At 42.9% G+C, this 19,461-nt stretch overlaps 1 protein-coding gene across 5 annotated transcripts in view; it reads right to left on the bottom strand.

The window, feature by feature from the left end:
* MYRIP (myosin VIIA and Rab interacting protein) overlaps window positions 1–19,461 on the bottom strand; it is a 448,068-nt gene that overhangs the window by 150,180 nt on the left and 278,427 nt on the right. Inside the window, exon 1 of one of the 5 annotated variants that reach the window (XM_034956168.3) lies at window positions 10,542–10,793. The exons of the other annotated variants lie outside the window; for them this stretch is intronic. The gene's annotated coding sequence lies outside the window, so the exon portion shown is untranslated. Of the gene's footprint in view, window positions 1–10,541; window positions 10,794–19,461 lie in introns of those variants that run through there. 5 annotated transcript variants of the gene reach the window in all.

Raw genomic sequence — 19,461 nt, 5'->3', positions numbered from 1 at the left:
AGAATAGAATAGGGAGGTCAGGAAGAGAGGAGAGGAGTGGCCTGTGTTTCTGCAGTGAAGCTGTGGAGTGATAAAGGAAGCTGGCACCATGTCCCAGCCTTGGACATGTATGTGGGCCTGTGAAAAGAGGGGCTGTTGAGAGGCGTCAGAGGACACAGGGTGCCCAGGCCTCCCGTGGTTGGTAGGAGAAGCCTCAGATGTCTGGGAAGGGAGGTGTTGTATCCCCAGGTACGCAAGGGCTTCTGACCTCAGCTGCAGCAGGCTGAGCAAGTTAAACAGAATCACCCATTCCTCTCCAACTTTAAGTGTCTTGAGCATCTTTGAGGTTAGAAATCAACATTACTTCTACTCTTGATTTCTCTTATTCACATAACTGATCCTTTGAGGTTACTTCTTTTGGCCTTGGCCTCTTGCCTCTAAACTAGACTTGCTTCAAACTGAACATTTCTCCATAGACTGGAAAGGCCTTTTTTTCTACAAGGCCAGTGCTTTTTATTATGTTCATAAAAACAGGCTTGCTTCTGGGCAAAGTAACCTGCAAATAAATGCAAATATGCCCTTTCCAAGGACACAGCCACAGATAAAAGGGCTTTTCAAAGTAAAAATTCCCTGGCTTCTCAGGGAATTCTTCCCACTCCATTCCTGCCTGAGGCTGTATTTCCAATGAGTCTGGCAGGGCCTTGTCCCAAAAGGCCCACTGGTGGGCAGAAGTGACTAAGAAATGAGGTAACAGGCTCTAAGGCCCATGGTGGGCATCAGGCAGTCAGTTCCAGTTGCACTTATCATAGTTACCCTTTTTCCCTACACATATCTGCCCTGTACTCCTGCAGGACCTCCCTAGGCAGGGACTGTGTCCTGTTCAACTCGATGCTGGGCATTGAGGACATAGCTAAGACAACAGGGACATGACTAAGACTACCTCCTTGTAGCAGGGTGGGAAGGACATTTCATCATCCATAAAGACAACCCACAGCAAGATTTATCAGTGTCAAATGCATGGCTCAGGCCAAGTCCTAGGGGAGTGTGCAGTGGTCATTATGGGCTGGTCCAGAGGAGTCTATGAGACTACGGAGGACAGAGGCTAGGGATGGTGATCTGGCTTAGCAGTAGTGCCAGGAAGAAGGACACAGGGTTTGTTTTGAAATGGGGCCTCCTCGCACATTTGGGAGCATATCCTTCCCAACAGCAACCTTCCCTGGCCTGAGCCTGCTTTCTCCTTCTCAAACTCCTGGCCCCAAGCAGTCCTCCTGCCTCAGCCTCCCAAGTAGCTGGGATTACAGGAGTGAATGAACCACTGTGTCCAGCTCTGCCTCCTCCTTGAAAGGCAATGGCTCTGGGCTCATCTGTTCCCATCTCTTCAGACTTTTGCCCCAAATTCCTCTTCCCTCTCTCTTACATTGTTGACTCCACCCTCTTCACTGGCACCTTCTTAGCATGAACTCGACTAAGTCTCTCTCATCAGTTAAAAATGAACATACTAAAGCCTCAATCCTCTCTCAGTCACTACATTTCCCTCTTGTTTTAAGGTGTAGGTTTGATTATTATTCAGAAGTGGTGAGGCCAATAGATCAGAAGATGACTGCTATTGAAAAGACAGTTCATTACTCACAGATCCCAAGAGAAAGGGCCACATGGGGAAGCGCACATGTACCCTAGAACTTAAAGTATAATAATAATAAAAAAAGAGGCAGAGTGAGGAGTAAAAGTGGGTAATAACCTTTATTGTGTTTCAAAGGAAAGGAACAGATGAGAAAGGGGAAAGAGACTTAGGGTTGGCTTGTTTGAATAATTACAGTAGGCTCTGAGGTAAAGGGATTGTCTCTAACTATCTGGTACCTAGCCCTGGGGTGATTGGGGCAGGGGAACAGTGGCCCTGAATGTGAGAGCCCCATAGAGAAAGTGGTGGGGTGTGGGCTCTGGACTGGTTGGTTTGCATCTGAAAGGCACACCCATATGTGAGCCATTTACTATCTCTAGGAATTGGCAGTCTCTCCAGGAAAGCAAGTCAAAGCATGAATGCAGAAACCAGGAGTCTTATTGCTTACAATCGCAACTTTAGCTTCTGCACTTCCCACTCCCTCCTTAAATAATCCAGTGTTCATTCCTCTGAAATTGCTCTCCCCAGTCAAAGGGTTGCTTTGCTGGTCTTACTTCCTCTGCTGTTTCAGCCCACAGTTTTAGGTGTTTAACCTCCTCATTGTTTCTGAAATGCGCTTCTTACTTTGGCTGCCATGATACTCTGACTTCCATAATGCTGGTTTCCCTTCTGTCCCTCATTGTTCCTTCTCCATTTCAGCCTTTTGTAAAGACTCCTCTTCCTCTGCCCATTTGTTGAATGTCAGCACTCCCAGACCTCCATCTCTGCACTTGCACAATACAAGAAGTGGAGTCACCCCAGGGTCATGCCTGTGGTGTCAGCTGGCATCTCTTCTCTGCAAGACCCCTACAGACCCCATCAGCTCTGCTCATTGGATATTTCCACTTCTGTCTCCCACTTCCCACACAACATGCCTTAAATTATAAAGTCTGTCTTTTTTCACACAAGCTGGTTGTAGTCCTACATCCTGCACTTCAGTGAGTGCCATCTTCGATTCACCCTCTCTCTCTCTCTCTCTCTCTCAAACACTGCTAACTCATAACTAAGTGCTGCAGCTTTTCCCTCCTGCATGTTGGCTGAAACTATGTTATGACTTCATGTCCTCTGCTAACACTTTCCTTCTGTCTCCCACTTGGATCACCACACAAAGGTTTCTAATTAGCCTGCTTATCCAGCCTCTCCCCTCTCTATGCTAATGTCAGAATGGCCATTCTCAAATGTGGGACACTGATGCAGTTGGTTTTGCATTTTAGAAAGATGACTCCCGATTAACTTGGGATAATAGCAGAATGCTTTGTGATAGCATTCCCTTCTGAGTCTGTGATTTGTGTCTCTCCCTCACACTCACCTCCCATTACCTTGGCATTAGACCTTGTATAAAGTATCTGTCAATTCTGACTTAGAATGCAGTCAGTTAGTTTAGCATCTTGTGCAGATATCTGGAATGTTTCTTTGATCCTTGCCCCTAACAGTACATTATTTAGATTGTAATTCTACTGGCCTTGATGCTTTCAGTTAGCTTTGTTCAGGGATACCTATAATTTTTGCTCTGGCCAGAGACATCATTAAGTCTAAAGACCATGGGCCTTATACCTGCTATTTCCTCTGCTTCCCTCTTTCAGCCAGGCCAACTCCTACTCCTCATCTGATTCAGCCCAGTGATGAGCTCTGTCAAGAAGACCTCCAAGATCAGCCCCCTCTATGCTCTCATAGTCCCCCCTGCTGATTCCTATTAAGGTATTTATTAGGCCATATTGAAATTTCCTGTTTTCTGTCTTTTATACAACTTTATGGCAAGACCAGTAGCATAATTTATGGGGCCCAGTGAAAAAATAAATTCAGGGTCCTTTGTTGAAAATTAGAGTTTCAAGACAACAACAGCAGATCATTAAACCAAGCTGGAGGCCATAAAGTGACTGCAATCTCATGAAACTGGCCCTACTTACAGGGCAAGGACTGTAATGTTCTCTGTTACATCCCCAGTGCCTGGCCTGGTGCCTGGTCCCCAGCAGGTATTCAATAACTACTTGCAGAATTTATGAATAGGTCAACATGTAGCCATCACAATTGGCTGCCCTCACCATTCAAGTTTTTAAAAAGTTGAGCGCATGGGTTGCAATACTAGCATAATCTATTGATAAGGCACGTAAAGAGTGATAAACATCAATTATCATCTTATATGTCAATAGGTTTAGCTTCTATTTAATAGACAGATGATTGAAACATAATAAAATCAATATCCAATTATATGCTGTTGATAAAGAGCATATCAAAAAAGTCATAGAGAAGATTAAAAATGAAAAAAAGGCCAGAAAGCATCAAGTGGACACAAAGAAAAAAGGAGGGCAAATCAGATGAAACAAAATTCAGGAAAAGCCCATTAAATAACATGGATGATTGTGTTTCCAGTGATAAAAAGGAATAATACATAATTTAAAATATAATAGGCTGAATAACAAAATTTACATATATAAAATAAAATCTGTTAGAAAAACAAAGAGAAATTTTTAAAAAGCATAATGGGGGACTTCAAAAGCTCTCTCACTCTCTGATGGACCAAACAAACAATTTAAATAAGAACAGAAGGAAAGTGGACACTGTTAGCTTGATTGAAAAGATATACCTATGAAAGAATATATAAAATTCAATACCTCTGAAACAGAAAGGGCACTTTTTCCCCCAAATAAGCAAGGAAGATTTATAAAAATGAATCACATCCCAGCAGCCATAAACAAAGCCCAAAATAAATACTGTTCAGGCAAAATTCTCTGACTATTCAAAAGTCAGCATTAACAAACACACAAACATAAAAATTCAAACGACTTGCATATTAGATCTCCATATCCACCAAAAACAAAAATTCTTCTTAACTCTTCTGCTGAAGAAGAAATAACAAATCTAATTACGCTGTTGAGTTTCCTGCAATTTTGTGTTCTTTTCACATGTAGGTGAGACTGGTCTCAGGAGCCTGAGGAAGGGAAGGGGGATGTGATTGTGCCAAGATTGTTTTGTTAACCTGGATATTCACTTTATTATTATTATTTAAGCTATACAAATATATATTATAACTCTCTGGTATGTGATATGCTTTGGATATGTGTCCCCACCCAAATCTCCTGTTCAGTTGTAATCCCCAGTGTTGGAGGTGGGGTCTGGTGGGAGGTGACTGGATCATGGAGTAGAGTTCTCATAAATGGTTTAGTACCATTCCCCTTGGTAACTGATATGGTTTGGTTGTGTCCCCACCCAAATCTCATCTTGAATTGTAATCCCCATAATCCCCACATGTCTAGGGAGAGACCTAGTGGGAAGTGATTGGATCATGGGGGCAGTTTCCCTATGCTGTTCTTGTGATAGTGAGTGAGTTCTCATGAAATCTGATGGTTTTATAAGGGGTTCTTGCCCCTTCCTGCCTCACTCTTCTCTCTCTGCTGCCATGTGAAGAAGGTCCTTGCTTCCCCTTCGCCTTCCACCATGATCATAAGTTTCCTGAGGTCTCCTCAGCCATGAGGAGCTGTGAGTCAATTAAACCTCTTTCCTTTATAAATTACCCAATCTTGGGTATTTCTTCAAAGCAGTGTGAGAATGGACTAATACAGTACTGTATAGTGAGTGAGTTCTCACAAGATCTGGTTATTTACAAGTGTGTGGCACCTCCCCTCTCTCTCTCAGTCCTGCTCTTGCCAGTGAGATGCCTGCTCCAGCTTTGCCTTCCACCATGAGTAAAGGCTCCCTAAGGCCTCCCCAGAAGCAGATGCCACCATGCTTCCTGTACAGCCTGCAGAACCATGAGCCAATTAAACCTCTTCTCTTTATAAATTACCCAGTCTCAGCTATTTCTTTATAGCAATGCAAGAATGGACTAATACAGTATGTAGGACATATTTCACAACTTAAAAATTTTACTTTAAAGTAGAAAAATATTAACCACAATTTAGGAGATGGCTCAGCTGGGAAGCATTTATACAGACATAATAGCATTTATACAGATATAATAATAGAAATATGGCTTTACTGAAAGGTATGGGAATGGGAAGGGAGGCAGGATGAGGTGGAAGAGGCTAAATTCTCCTGTTCCATGATGAGAAGTAATAGATGATGCCTAAAACTGAATAATTAACAAGGAACAACACAGGCAACCTACATAGATATACATCCTGCACCTACATAGAGGAAAATGTTGTCATGAAAATCAGTGAAACAGTTAAAAATGGTTTTGGGAGGTGGGATAGGGCTGAGGGAAGAGGGATGAAAAAAAGAGAAAATGAAAAAAAGTTGAAAGGCTTTTTAGAACAAGTCTTGACTCCTTAAACACTGCAAATATATCTTTAGTAAAAGTAACAATGTAAAAATAAAGCACAGTATAAGTTGTCTTATTGTCAAGAACAATATACGCATTCAGGACAAGTTTAGAAGCTAATATTATAAGACTGTCTCTTTGTGTCTTGGATTAAAAATCTCAGTGACAGAATTATGTATGTTTAGATTAAAAATAACTCAGACGGAAGTGCACCTGCTGTGCCAGGAAAACTGTGTTGCATGACTCAGAATGGGTCTGATGATGATGAGAATGTTGACAGAGAATGTTGACACTGAAAATACAAAACAAGAGTTTGGGTAAAACTGGTTCATGAAATGAGAAAAGAAAAATCACAATAGTTCCCAATTAGTATATGACTATACATAATTAGTGACTTTAGAAGTGTGCCTGTTACGATATTAGTAGATTGACATTGCAAGTAGACACTGATTACTTCATCTATACCTCTAAAAGTTTAGGTATCAAAGATGGACATAAGAATTCTACTTTTGTTCATCTTCTCACTGAGAAAATGGAGAATATTATTTGGGGTGACTTTAAATTCTAGCAAAAATGGTCTATGTTTTGGGTTTCTGGAAGTTTTTTCTAAGTATGACACTAAAGGTAGGAACCATAAAATAAATATTGAGATATATTATCATACTAAAATTTAAAACTACCAGAGACATGGTATTTAAAAAATGACAATACCTAGAAGTGGCCACTATATAGCCCAACAGGCACTCTCCTGCACATGGGGTTTGAACTGATCTGTTCTTTCAGGAGACAGACTTGGTGGTATGCATCAAGAATCCAAAGTACTTACAGGTATTTAGACTTATGTGCAAAGATGTGCACAAGGCAGTTCTTCACAGTGAGTCATAAAAGTAGTTACAAAATTATATATTTAACAATAGGATATTGCTTCATAAAGCTTAAAGTGTATCTACCATATTGATGGCATACTGTAAACATTCTAGAAATTTTTTTACATAAAAATATTGCTCTGTAGGAAAGGTTACTAGATAATTCTTGCCACTTAATAACCCTATTTTATATCAAAATTTTCTTCTTGGTGTTTTCCTAATTTATTACCTGTTCTTCTGTAGCCAGAGTTTTTTTTTCTTCTTTTTTTTAGACAAAGTTTTGCTCTTGTTGCCCAGGCTGGAGCACAATGGCATGATCTCGGCTCACTGCAACCTCCGCCTCCTGGGTTCAAGCGATTCTCCTGTCTCAGCCTCCCAAGTAGTTGGGATTACAGATGCATGCCACCATGCCTGGCTAATTTTTGTATTTTTAGTAGAGACAGGGTTTGTCCTTGTTGGTCAGGCTGGTCTCGAGCTCCTGACCTCAGGTGATCTGCCCACCTCGGCCTCCCAAAGTGTTGGGATTACAGGCATGAGCCACCACACCCAGTTCTGTGGCCGGATTTTATCTTCACAATACAAACAAAAAACATTCATGCCCTTTCTGACCCCAAGGTTCCCAAGATTCTGAGTGTGTACATTAGATGAAGTTCACAGGCGTTCTGCCATTTCATCTGGGTCTTTAAGAGTATGTATGAGAGTTCTTGGGGCAGGCAGTGGGGCAAGGGTGCCTAGGCAGAGAAAATGCTATCTTAAAAGGCTTGGTGTGCTTGAAGTACATGCAGGGAGGAGGGTAGAAAGCATGCAGGAGCCACTGCTGTGAAAAGCATGTATACTAGGTGGGCACACTGTGGGAGGAGATTTGACAGGCAAGCTGGAGCCAGGTGCTGAAGGCCTTGAATGTGATGTTCAGGGGTTGATGGAGAATCCTGGAAAGTTTTAGGGCAAGAAGATGGCAAGAGTGGTGATATACTGCAGGTGTCTGGATGTCACCTCAAGTGACACTGCTTTTCAGTCTTCTGCTTGTGACACATTAGTGGGTCAAGACCATCATTGAAAACAAACAAACAACCTAAATAGAATAGAAATACCTGAGTGCTTGGCCCGTAGAAGGGGTTAGTACTGTCTTGTAAAACTTTTGCTTTTCTGTACAGTTTTGTTTGTAGGAGTGTGTAGGTATCTGTCTCTTAGATTATGAGAGTAAATAGAACTTCTTAATGTGGGTCAAAATAAGTTTGCAATCCATTGCTGAATCCCCTATCAGGCCTCCCCTAGCACCATCCTTCTCCAGGGTGTACATACCTAACTCTGAGATGCCAGAGGTGACACTCCCGGCTGCTACAGAGAAATCACATCTTGTACCACTTCTACAACCTTACATTGTTGCCACAGTTTCCCAGGGACATCCTCGTCTGGCCCAAATGCCACTACTGGAACCAGGAGTCAAGGACTGGGCTTCCACTTGAATAAGGCAAATTAAACCCACACATTTACTTCTGCTGTCTCCTAAATCTCATTAAAATACAAATAAGATACAAAAGTCAAAACTCCTATGGGGCCACAGCAATAACATCTGGGAAGCTAGAAAGCAGGTGAAGCATAAGTAAACGACTCAACACCCTGGAGAAGCTAAATCCTGATGCTGCAGTGGGAAGCCTGATTCATATATCAGAGCCCCATCAAGGCTCAGGAATTACAACCATCAGTTACCTTTGGAAGTGAGAATGCAGGCGGATGAAATAGTTAGGCCTCTAGGTCCCCTTTTATACTGTGCTTACCCAGGATACTTCCCTCATTCATCTCAGAAGACTTGAGGTTTACTCCTTAGAAAGGTTAGCGTAGAGGGACTCTGAGACCAGGGCTCCAGGCACATCAAGGGCAGGGGCACCCACAGGAAACATATTAGTGAGTGCTGGGCTTGGCCCTGGCCCCCATCTGTCACTGGGCTCCCCTGAACTATCAGACCTACATCCCCAGTAGGAGACTGGAGCATTCCTTTCTGAGAAACTGACCGACTCTAAAGAAAAAGACCTACTGACAGTTCTCCCAATAAAACAGTCCAGCCAGATCATCCTAGGCTGAAGCCAACCAGTCAATAAGCCCTACTGAGGCCCACTAACCCTCAGATCAGCTTTCAGTGCATCACTATTAAAGGTAAACTGCCAGTCCTGGGTCATGGGATTCTTGAGCAAAGTTGCTATCGTTAAAGATAAATACCAAAACAAACACAATAAAGAAAGTTGAAGGAGAAAAAAACTTCAAAAACGATTAATAAGAATATATTGCAGGTATGAAGCAATAGCATTACATAGTAAAGGGAATATAGAAACAAAAATAACTCTCAGAAATAAAGAAATTATTGTGTAAATTAAACACTTGATAGGATTGATGATGAAATTGAGGATATTTTCTAGAAAACAGGACAAAGAGAGGAAAAAAGAAGAAAAAAGAAAACTAGAGAATTAATCTGAGAGGTCTAATATCTTTACTTCAGAAGAAACAAAGAAAATGGAAGAAAGAAAATAATCAAAGATGTAATTCAAGAAAGTTTCTCAAGCCTGGAAAAGCTATCCAAAATGAAAGGGTTCTCTAAGAGCTCAAGTACAGTGGCAGAAATAAAGACCCAAAGGAAAGACATTGGTGAAGTTTTATAATACTGAGACCAAAGGAAAGAGCCTAGAAACTTTCAAAGAGGGGAAAAAGCCACATAGAAAGGATCAAATATCAGAATGACTCAACAGCAACACCAGAAAGCTGCTTTTTATGATTATAATAATAAAACACAGAAAACGGATGTAACAAAGACTATATTGCAGATATACTGGGAGAATGGAGGAAAGGGGGATATGTATGTGTTGAGTGTTGGAGGTGTTGAAAACAAAACCGTTTCATAGAAGAAAATAAAGATATAAGCTCTAAAAACAAAAAGGGTAAGCATATTATTTAGAAACTTGGAGGTAAATACTGAAAGAAAGCTAAAAGTTGAAAGTGGTGTGTAAGGAACACAGATGGGGTGGAGTGGGGTGAGGGGCTTTTTTTTCTTTTCAATAAGTCAAGAGAATTATTTGATGTTTTAAAGTCTATACATTCATGACTTGGATTAAAATAAAATTAAATAAATAAGAAAAAGATCCAAGGACTTCGTTTTTAGCTTCAGGACCCTAAGAAATCTCTTAATGTCCCTCCTGGGTGATGGATATAGTATCATGCTGTGTCATCTTTGTCAAATCCATGCTTACACAATGAAATTTCCTAGAACATACAGGTCTCATCAGTTGCTGCTCAAAAAACATGTATGTTGGGTTAGCCCAGAGTAAGTCAATGTTCTTAAACTCACATGTGACTTTCCCACTCCCTGCTGGAATAAACTAAGAAGTTTAGTCCCAGCCTCACAGATAGCACATCTGCAGCAAAGGCAGCCACAGCTACAACCCTCACCACATCAGGTTTCTGTTTTATCAATAAAAGAATAAAATTCTACCTGTTTTTGTAAAGCAGTCAATAAGGAGAGGAGAAATACTTTTTCCACCCATATTGTTGAAATAGAGCCAATGGTTTAAAATGCTCTTCCTTTATGATTTATTTCTTAATGTTTGCACAGATATGCATATGCAAAATGCTAAAAAATGTACAAAATAGGACAAAATTGACATAGTTCTGTTGCAAAACATCAATGAAAACAATCAGGCAATGTATAATAAAGGATTATAGTACATAATCAATAATAGCAAATTGTGAAATAAAGGACAAGTCAACGTTGCTTAATTATTAAAATTACCGTAACTGGTGGTTTTCTTTCTGCCAAGCTCTTCTACTCAGATTTAGCTCACGTGTCTTGAGAAATAATTAAACGCCAGGACACAGGGCACAGAGCTCCAAAATCTTCACTCCATGTCCTTATGGCCAGAAAAGCCCAGACAGAGGATAAGCCAGGTAGTCTTCTTAAGAAAATACACAGGGCTCTGGGTAGAGAGCAATACCAGAGTGAAGGAACAGCATAGTGCTGCTGCTCGTTTCTATTACCAGTTTCAGAAGGGAGGTGATGGAGAGCTGTGAAATCTCAGACAACCAATGCCGAGAAAAACCCATCAACACATGTGCAACAGGGAGGGAGAGGCACCAAAGCTCATTTAAAGCTGCCCGGTTTAATACAACTTTGTAGGGGAAATGTTACATGAATTTTTACTTTTTTTTCCCACTTTCTTGGTTTGTAAATTCAAGATATGGAAGAGCCAAAGACATGGTTTTATCATGTGCTTTCTTGTCAGTCACAGACTATGAGGTTTGCTTTAGCTAAATGTTCTTAATACAAACATGCTTCAAATAGCAGCAAGAGACTGGACAGAGGGAAGGGAATAATTGGAAGAGAAATCTCAGGGGATCTTTTTTGGGCAGGGCAAATCAGTACACTCCCTGTGGTATAAGAAAAGCACAAGAGTGTGTGTATATATATGTTTGGCCCCACTCATGTTGACTCCAGTGCACGTGTAAACATATACTGTGATGGAGAGTATGTGACCACTCCCTAGCCCTGTGGCCACAGGCAAATTATTTTGCTTCTATGAACCTCAGTATCTTTATTTGTACAAATGGCTATCATCCTCACCTTCACCCTGGTTTCATAAATTTGTGGAAAGGACCTAAAGACATCATGCTCATACTCCACCAAATTACAATGCTTTGCATATTATAGTGCTCAAATATTAGTGCCCTCTCATCTGCAAAGTACTATTATTAATAAGCATAGCATTTTTCTCAGACCACATAAATTATGAAGAAACTATCTTAGACTAAGAAGAAACACATTTTTTTGTAAACCCAGACACTTTCTTGAAATGTGCCTCCTACAACACCCATCCTCTTCTGATGTGGGTCCCCCTCCCTTCTACATAGGCAGGGCAAAACCGGGTGGTCACCAGAAAGTTCTACAGGAAAAGCTGGTTAATTGTCCAGTGCACTTCCAAATGCCAGTTCTCAGCTGGGCCAACCTGTTTTCTATCCAAAACCAGATACTTTTCAGATAAAATTACATTCTGGTGCTGAATGAAACAAACAAGAGATCTTGACTTGAAATTCCTAATCAAATGTACACACACACACACACGCACACACATGCACATGCACATGCACACCCACACACCCTCTTAATATATGCCTGGAGATAGCTGTTTGTTTTGCATTTTTGGAAATGACTGTAAAATGTCAATAATAATCCCAGATATTTCTTTAGGTCATTTTATCTCTGATCTGTAAGAAGACACACACACACACACACACACACACACACACACACACACACAATGAGAGAGACAGAGAGAGATACACACATCCAGAAGAGAAGGGGACAGAATATTTGATCAGAAAAATTGAGAAAGAGAAGGGGACAGAATATTTGATCAGGAAGAATATGCATATGCCTTTATTGTGAAGAGGTTGGTAGCACTAGCTTCCCTCTGTGAGTATGCATGGATGATTCAGAATATTCATGAAGACCCAGGGCACTTTGCTTACAGTGCAACACTGTTTATGTAGAACTTAGATAGAAAAGGATCTGCAGATAAACAGAGAGTGTTAGGAGGGAAGAAAAAAATCAGTCTTTTTTTGCCCACTGCCAACTACCCACAGCTGCTACCAAAGGGTCCCTCTTTTCCAGACAAATGCACACATGCAAAATTCTGCTCACACTTTTATGGAATGTATTGCATTACAAATGGGTTCATACCACATATGCAGGCTATACATAAAAACTTTGAAAAGGGGCATGCCTCATTTTCAGGCAAAAATCAATGGCATTACCTCTTAAAAAATGGAAAGAAATGTATATTTAGCAAATAAAATGCAAACTTAATGCACTTCTACTTAAATATACATATCAAAAAGGCTGCTGTTGTTGTTTGACTTGAAAAATAAGTTGAAATCATGGAGTGGTCTCTGATGGGGCCCAACACAGGCCATCCAACCCGCTAATCCATTTTGACTTTTCATTTTAATAGTGAAAGTGTTAATAACTCTGATTTAAAAGGGAGTGCAGTACTAAACTCAGATCAGAGTGTCCAGGGTTGCTTTGACAGAGAAGAGCAGATGAGGAACACCAGCTCTCTCTAACACTCTTCCAGCTGAATTCCTGTGGCAACACTTCATTCTCTTTAAGTCACTGAGCTCATTTTCCACCCCTGTTGTTCATATTGTCAATGGAGGGTCACAAGTACCCCTTCTAGAGTCCAAATAGTTTGAACAGATGAGACCACCAAATGGGTTCTGCAGCATTTCCATGCCTCTGCAGACTTCTGTCTACAGAGACACAGGAGGCTCTGAGCTCTGGTACCATCCCATGGGACACTTCCTCAGGAATGGAAATCATGCACATTTGTTCTCAATCCCCACCTCCAGAGTGGGAGCCTGGCCAAAGATCTCGTGCGTGTAGGTGGAGGGGGGGTGTTTTTTATTTTAACATTACCCATCATGGTGGACTTCACGGCTCTGAATAGAAAGATCTACTCCATCTGTATATAGCCAGAAATATCTCCCAAGAGAAGCCTTGAATAAATTGCTTTGAGAGGGGACTTTTTTTTTTCCTACCAAAATTGAAAACACTGACCAAGATTCAACCGAGTACCTTAGAACCCACTCTTTGGAAAGTCCACAGATTTTTGAACTCTTTTGTGGGCACTATAGGTCAGAGGATAAGGATGCCAACCCTGGAGCCAACATACCTGGATATGAATCCTGACTCTTTGACTTCCTCTCTGTGAGACCACAGGCAAGTTACTTGATCTCTCTTTCTTTAGTTTCTGCCTTTGTAAAATGGGTAAAGTATATCTGCCTTATAGAGTTGTTGTGAGGGTAGGTGAGTGCTTAGAACCGTACAGGAGTCAGCTCTCAATCATTTTAGCTATTATACAGAAAAGTAATTAGTTTCCTATTCCCATAAGCTTTTCTTCTTTTGGTCGTGGTTGGTTTTATTTGCAAAGGCAGTGAGTCAAGGTCTAGGCTTCAATGAAGAAGTCAAAAGCCTCCATGGCAACAGAGGAGCCTTTTACTGAGTTGTTGGCAGGGCTGCTGATAGCCAGGCAAGCTGATGCAGAAGGCAAGGAGTTAGGACGATGGGCGGAGCGTTTTGCTTCACCCAAACAGTAAACCAGGGGCTTTGCCAAGCAGCACAAGCTTTGCCAAGCTACATCTCAGAGTGCCCAGATTTTTCTTACAGTTGTTATTTTGCCTGGTAAAGAAAGTTTTCATTATTTCAAAGATGCTGATGCCTTTGCCCAATGCCACATTGTGGTCCACGCTCTCAGCCCTGCTGCTCTGATGCAGGCCCTGTGGAATCTGCCAGGCTAGACCCTACTTGCTTAGGCTGCTCTCATAGCAGCTCCCCTGGGACTGGTCCAGATATCCCACCACAGAGTCCTCCTAGTGAGATCATGCAGGAATTATGGCCTGAGACGGCCATTCCTGTATCCAGAGCTGAAACAGACCCATTAAAAGTGATCTTTTACTTCTTTGGTCATTTTACTGTGGTTGCAGGGAGTCAAACTCATGAACTCAAAATTACCTGTACACACAGGTTCCTGCATTGATTTATGAGGCTCCCTTTGCCATATGCTAAATTTGACTTTATCCTCACAGAACCTCCCTTATTACACAATGAGGATTCAGGATGTGTGAGATGCACTTCAAATGAGAAGAGAGACATGAGAAAATACTGCCCTACAGGTCCAGAGAGCCGGGTTTCATCCCCACCGCTGTCACAGTGACTGTGTGACCATGCCCAGGTCACCCCTTTTTTGACTACAGCCCTCTCACCTGAGGCACTCTGTGAGAGCATGAGACTACTCTTTGAGGATGGAACACCGGTTTAGGATTTGACTGCCATCTCGGGTGTATCTAGAGGTAGAATGGCCCGAGAAAACCTATGAAGGCCAACCTTTGAAGGGACAGCAGTCACAGACATGGTCAGAAGGCTCAGGGTTGGGGGTGTGGGTGGTGGAGTCTGGGGGAGGGGGGATGGTGGAGTGTTATGGTATGGAGTGTGAGGGGGAAGTGTGCATGAGAGTGAGAGAGATTGGGGCTATCATGTATGTGTATGTGAGAGAAATGGGGATGTGTGTGTGAGAAAAAAGGATGGGGAGAGGGAAGGTGCTGAGGTGGTAGGAGAAGGATAAGGAGGGAAGGACAAGTGGGAAAGGGCAGAGGGAGAAAAGAGGAGGATAGAAGAGGGTCTGTGGAGTATGTAGGAAAGATGTGTGTGAGAGCATACTGTGAGAGAAAGAGGGAGAGGCAAAGAGGGAGGAAGGGCAGAATCGGGGGAGGCAGAGAGATGGCAGTGTTGGTGAGTGTGCAGATGTGTGTGACTGCATGTCTGCCTGTGGTGTTTCTGCGTTGGGGGTGGCTGTGTAGAGGCTGGAGTAGTATACACAGCCCCTGCCCACGCATTTCTCAGAAACCTCTCTGAGCTCCCTGGAGAGCATCGTTAGGGGCTTCGGGAAATTCTCCCCCCTGACTACCTCTAAAACAAGGCTGGCTTCTCAGAGTGTGAAGGCAGAGGATCAGGACCCTCTCCTGGGGTCCTGCCCCTCTTTTCAGGGCCAGGCTCGTGGGCTCTGGGTGTCTGGAAGTATGACACTAAGCTGGATGTGCCAGTCACACATTAGCTGGGGGTTCTCAGAGCAGCAAAACCTGTGAAGGCAGAAGCTAGAAGCGGACTCACCCTCTCTGCTCAAAGAAGAAGGATGCCATGATCTGTTTATAGCCCCAGGCCTGACAGTCTTCCCTGAAGGGACTTGAGGAATGGGAAGTCAGAGTCAGAGGAGGTATAAGGTCAGCTTGAAAAATCTTGAAAGGAGATTGTAGTGGAAAGCTGGCTTTCAAGGCCTGGCATCCATTAATCCTTTTCCTGGTAAAAGTGTCCCCCTGCCTCCCCTCACCCCCAGCTCTTGCTCTCGGGTGGGGCTGACCTCACTCCCAGCTTTAAGAGTGGGTCTTGCTTGAATCAGGGTGTCTCCCCAGCCACAGCAATTAGGTGAGGAGGAGACAAGTGACCTCACATCAGACTCGTGTTAGCCATGCTGAGGACCTTTGTTCAGTGTTGAGGAGGGAGGTGGTTTCTGAGGCTGAGTGGCTGAGACACAGAGGGGCCAGAGCTCTGGCAAAGCCATCATCTTGCTATTGTAAGAAGTCTGAAACTGCAGCTCATCAGCAGAAAGCAACAGCAAAAGAACTGAGCCCTGAAGGTATAGTTTGAACTCTGAATCCAGTCATACCTGAATCCAGTCTACTCTTGAATGTCTTCAATTACACAAGCTAATATATATTCCTGTTTCTTTAAGCCAGGTTGAGTTTTCTGTCACTGGTAATCCATAGAGGCCTGGCTGAAACAGAGGTGAATGGGATTCCCAAACACCTACTGAGAATCTACAATGTCCTGGGCAGGAATAGCCACAGGTACCAGAGAAGGATGTGACTAAACATGAGATTCCTATCCCTTAGGGACCCCTGGGCACTAGGGCAGGCAGATGTCTGAACAAAAATCCAAACTAGCAACAGATGTCCTTGTGCTGAAAAGCAGGGGAGGTGGACAGCATTACTCCAGAAGCCAAGATGGAAGGCCAAAGGCAAGACTGAGGAGTTAGGGTGTGGAGGTGCCATGGTGTAATAAACACCAGCTTTAGAGACACACAGACCAAGCTCTGAGTTCCAGCTCAGCCTCTCTTAGTCTCCATTTATTCACTTGCAAAAGGGAAATGGTAACAGTCTTGTTTCATAGGGTTGTGATAATAATTAAATAATCAGCTATTAAGACTTCTTTCTTGAGCACCTATCATGTACCACAAACTGTGGACAACAAGATGAGCAGAAACAGAGGGAGCTAAATCCAGTGGGGTAAACATCACCAGATGGACATAAACTCACTGGATAGCAGTCTGTGATGATGGAGTTGTGGCATGGAGGGGAGGTCTGAACAGCAGAATAAAATTGGGACATGTGAAGGGGGAGGGAAGGGGAAACTTTCCAGGCAGAGGAAATAGCACATGCAAAGGCCTTGTGGTGGGAGGTAACAGGAAAGTAGGAAAGACAGAGTGTCCCCCATTATGAAGAGAGAGGGGTGAGGGGAAATATACAGGTGGAAAAGCTGGTGGGCCAACCCTGCAGGCCTTCATTGGATGTTATGGAGTTCTGTCTTTATCTTAAGAGCAAAGGAAAGCATCGATGATTGCCTCTGGATAGTTAGGAGTTTGAAGCAAATTGCTGTTGCTGGTTTTGCATCCAATTGCAATGGTGGTGTAGCTAGTCTGAGAACAGAGACTGGGAGAGAAGTAAACTATGACCAGCTTGGTGCCTCTCACTTCTGTTTGAAAAATGTTGAGACAAGAATGAGCCCAGGTAAAGGTGCACTGCTATCCCAGTGTGAGAGCAGGAGCTGCTAGCTGGGAATGGTAGACTTGCTCCCAGGATCCCCTCACAGGGTAAACATACCTGATAGCAATAACTTAAGCATACCCTTAGAATGACCCTGCATAGCTGGTCTGCATAGTTGGAACTGAATGTATGTTCCAACTAGAGAATCTGGGCATGATCATCCTGGAGATGCGTTCCTTGTCTATGAGGAACATCTGAGCCCCTGTTCGGTCCTGTGGAACACAGGCCACAGAGAGGATTGAGGTCTTGGGTTTTGGGTTGAAGGAAGATTGCCAGGTGGTGGTTATTAAGGGGAGAGTGTTAAGTAAAAATGCTATATAAATTTCATGCTGTTTGCATGCAGTTGTGGTTTTTCTGCAAAAAGCCTGCAGCCACTGGGTCACTGGACTGTACATAAGGTGGATATCTTATCTAGCCCGATGACACTGAACTGCTTCTATACATAAGTTGGTTCTCCTGTCTAGCCCATTACTACTGGGCTCTCTCTTCTGTATGTAAGTCCCCTAATAAAACCCTATGCTTGTTTGCTGGCTGTGGGTCTCTTCTTTGGCCTCTTGAACCTGGTGCTTCCTTGAGGTTAACAGGGAGGGGTTCAGCACAACAGGGCCAGAGGTACCAGGCCTAGGCTTCAGCTCCCTGGGAGATTCTGGGAGGGAGTCACTACTAAGTACAAATCTGTGATGTACCAAAGGACTTTGACCTCCTGGAACATGAAGCCCACTAGCAGACTAAACTCCTGCGACGGGAACACAGAAGACAGACTAGCTTCTAGAAGCTGGTGGTGGTAACCTCAAGTTCCTAGGTAATCTGAATGAGATGGTGGAAATATTTTGGATTTCAGAGCCAAATAAACTGTTTCAAATCCAAGCTCAGTGCCTTATTTGCTGGGTGACTTGGAGCAGGTAATGAACTTCTCTCATCTCATCTCCTACTACGTAAACAAGGTAGGTATTCTACCTTGTTGACTTTCTGGGGATTTGTTGAACTAATGTATATGACATACTTAGCACCCAGGAAATGTACCATAACTTTAAGAACCTTCACCTTCCCTTCACAGGGTTCTGGGTGACCAACCTGAGCCACATGTTAAAAGAGGGACCCTAGACAGTCCCAAGCACTGCCAAAACCTTCCCAGAGTAAAGCCCTGGATTTTTCCTGAATGCCCCTCCATCAGCTTAAGGACTTGCCTGGTGAAGACAAAGTTCACCTGGGAGAGGGATTTGGGGAGGCATAGCTATCCCTTACAGTGTGGGTGAGTGTCTTTCCCAGCCCTTCCTGGCAATTGCTGTCATCAGGGAAAGGGGAGGGAGCCCAGGAAGCATGCAAAACAGCCAGGAAGACATCTTGGGGGCTTTAGGGTGCTGATGATGAACAAGCAGCAAAAACTCTAGGCAGGGTCTCTGAATCAAGATTTAGTGGCAGCTTCAAAAGCTCAAGGGCTGACTTGGAGCTCCAGATGTACCTCCTTTCACAGTCATCCAGTGTGAGGGGCTCTGTGTCTTCAGAATGAGCACAGACTGGCAGGTTGGGGAAAAAGAAGGTAAACACACACTGCACAAGAGACATTTCAGGACAGAGTCCATTTCAAGGCTTACAGAGCTTCTGACAAGCAATTTATAGCTTGTGAAATGTATTCTAATGTGTCTCTTTGCAATATCATCTCTTTCCATGCAAATTCAATACTTGGCACCATTACCAGGGAGTAGAAAATGAAGACTTCTTTGGGCAATTTTAGTACAGAAATGCTCCTTCTGGGAGGTTCTGGGAAGAGGAAGAGATAATTGAGAAAGAGCATTTATCTTGTTTGAATTCTCCCTCAACCCACCCGGCCCCTGATGCTGCTTGGACAAGAATCCTGCAGTCTAATTTGTAGATCAAATGCATTATTAGATGTGAGAATTAGAAGTGACAAGCAAAATGCCCTGTTGCCATGATGTGAATACTCATTAAACCATTCCTGTCTAGTATTTCAGATACAACACAAGCCAGCTAAGAATATACTCAGCAAGTGTCTGCAAAAGTATGTGCTTAGTATTTTAATTAGACAACAGGAAGAGGTCTGGGGTGTTTGTGATTTGCCACATGACCATTAAATTTACTATTTACTAGAGAAATACCATATTCTTTGATTTTAAAAAAGTGGCTAGTACTAGAAGGAAAGGTTTTACTAAGGTGAAGCATCTGGCCAGGAAACCCAAAATGTTGGTCTCACCCTCATAGCCAGACCCTCTTCTACACTACCCTCTCAGTTAATAGTTGACCCCTTCAGTGGCTCAGTTGGG

This window comes from Pan paniscus, chromosome 2 (genome assembly GCF_029289425.2).
Source record: "Pan paniscus chromosome 2, NHGRI_mPanPan1-v2.0_pri, whole genome shotgun sequence".
In the NCBI taxonomy this organism is placed as follows: domain Eukaryota; kingdom Metazoa; phylum Chordata; class Mammalia; order Primates; family Hominidae; genus Pan; species Pan paniscus.
Note: the sequence above shows the minus strand (reverse complement) of the source record. Positions and strands in the feature narration are given on the sequence as shown.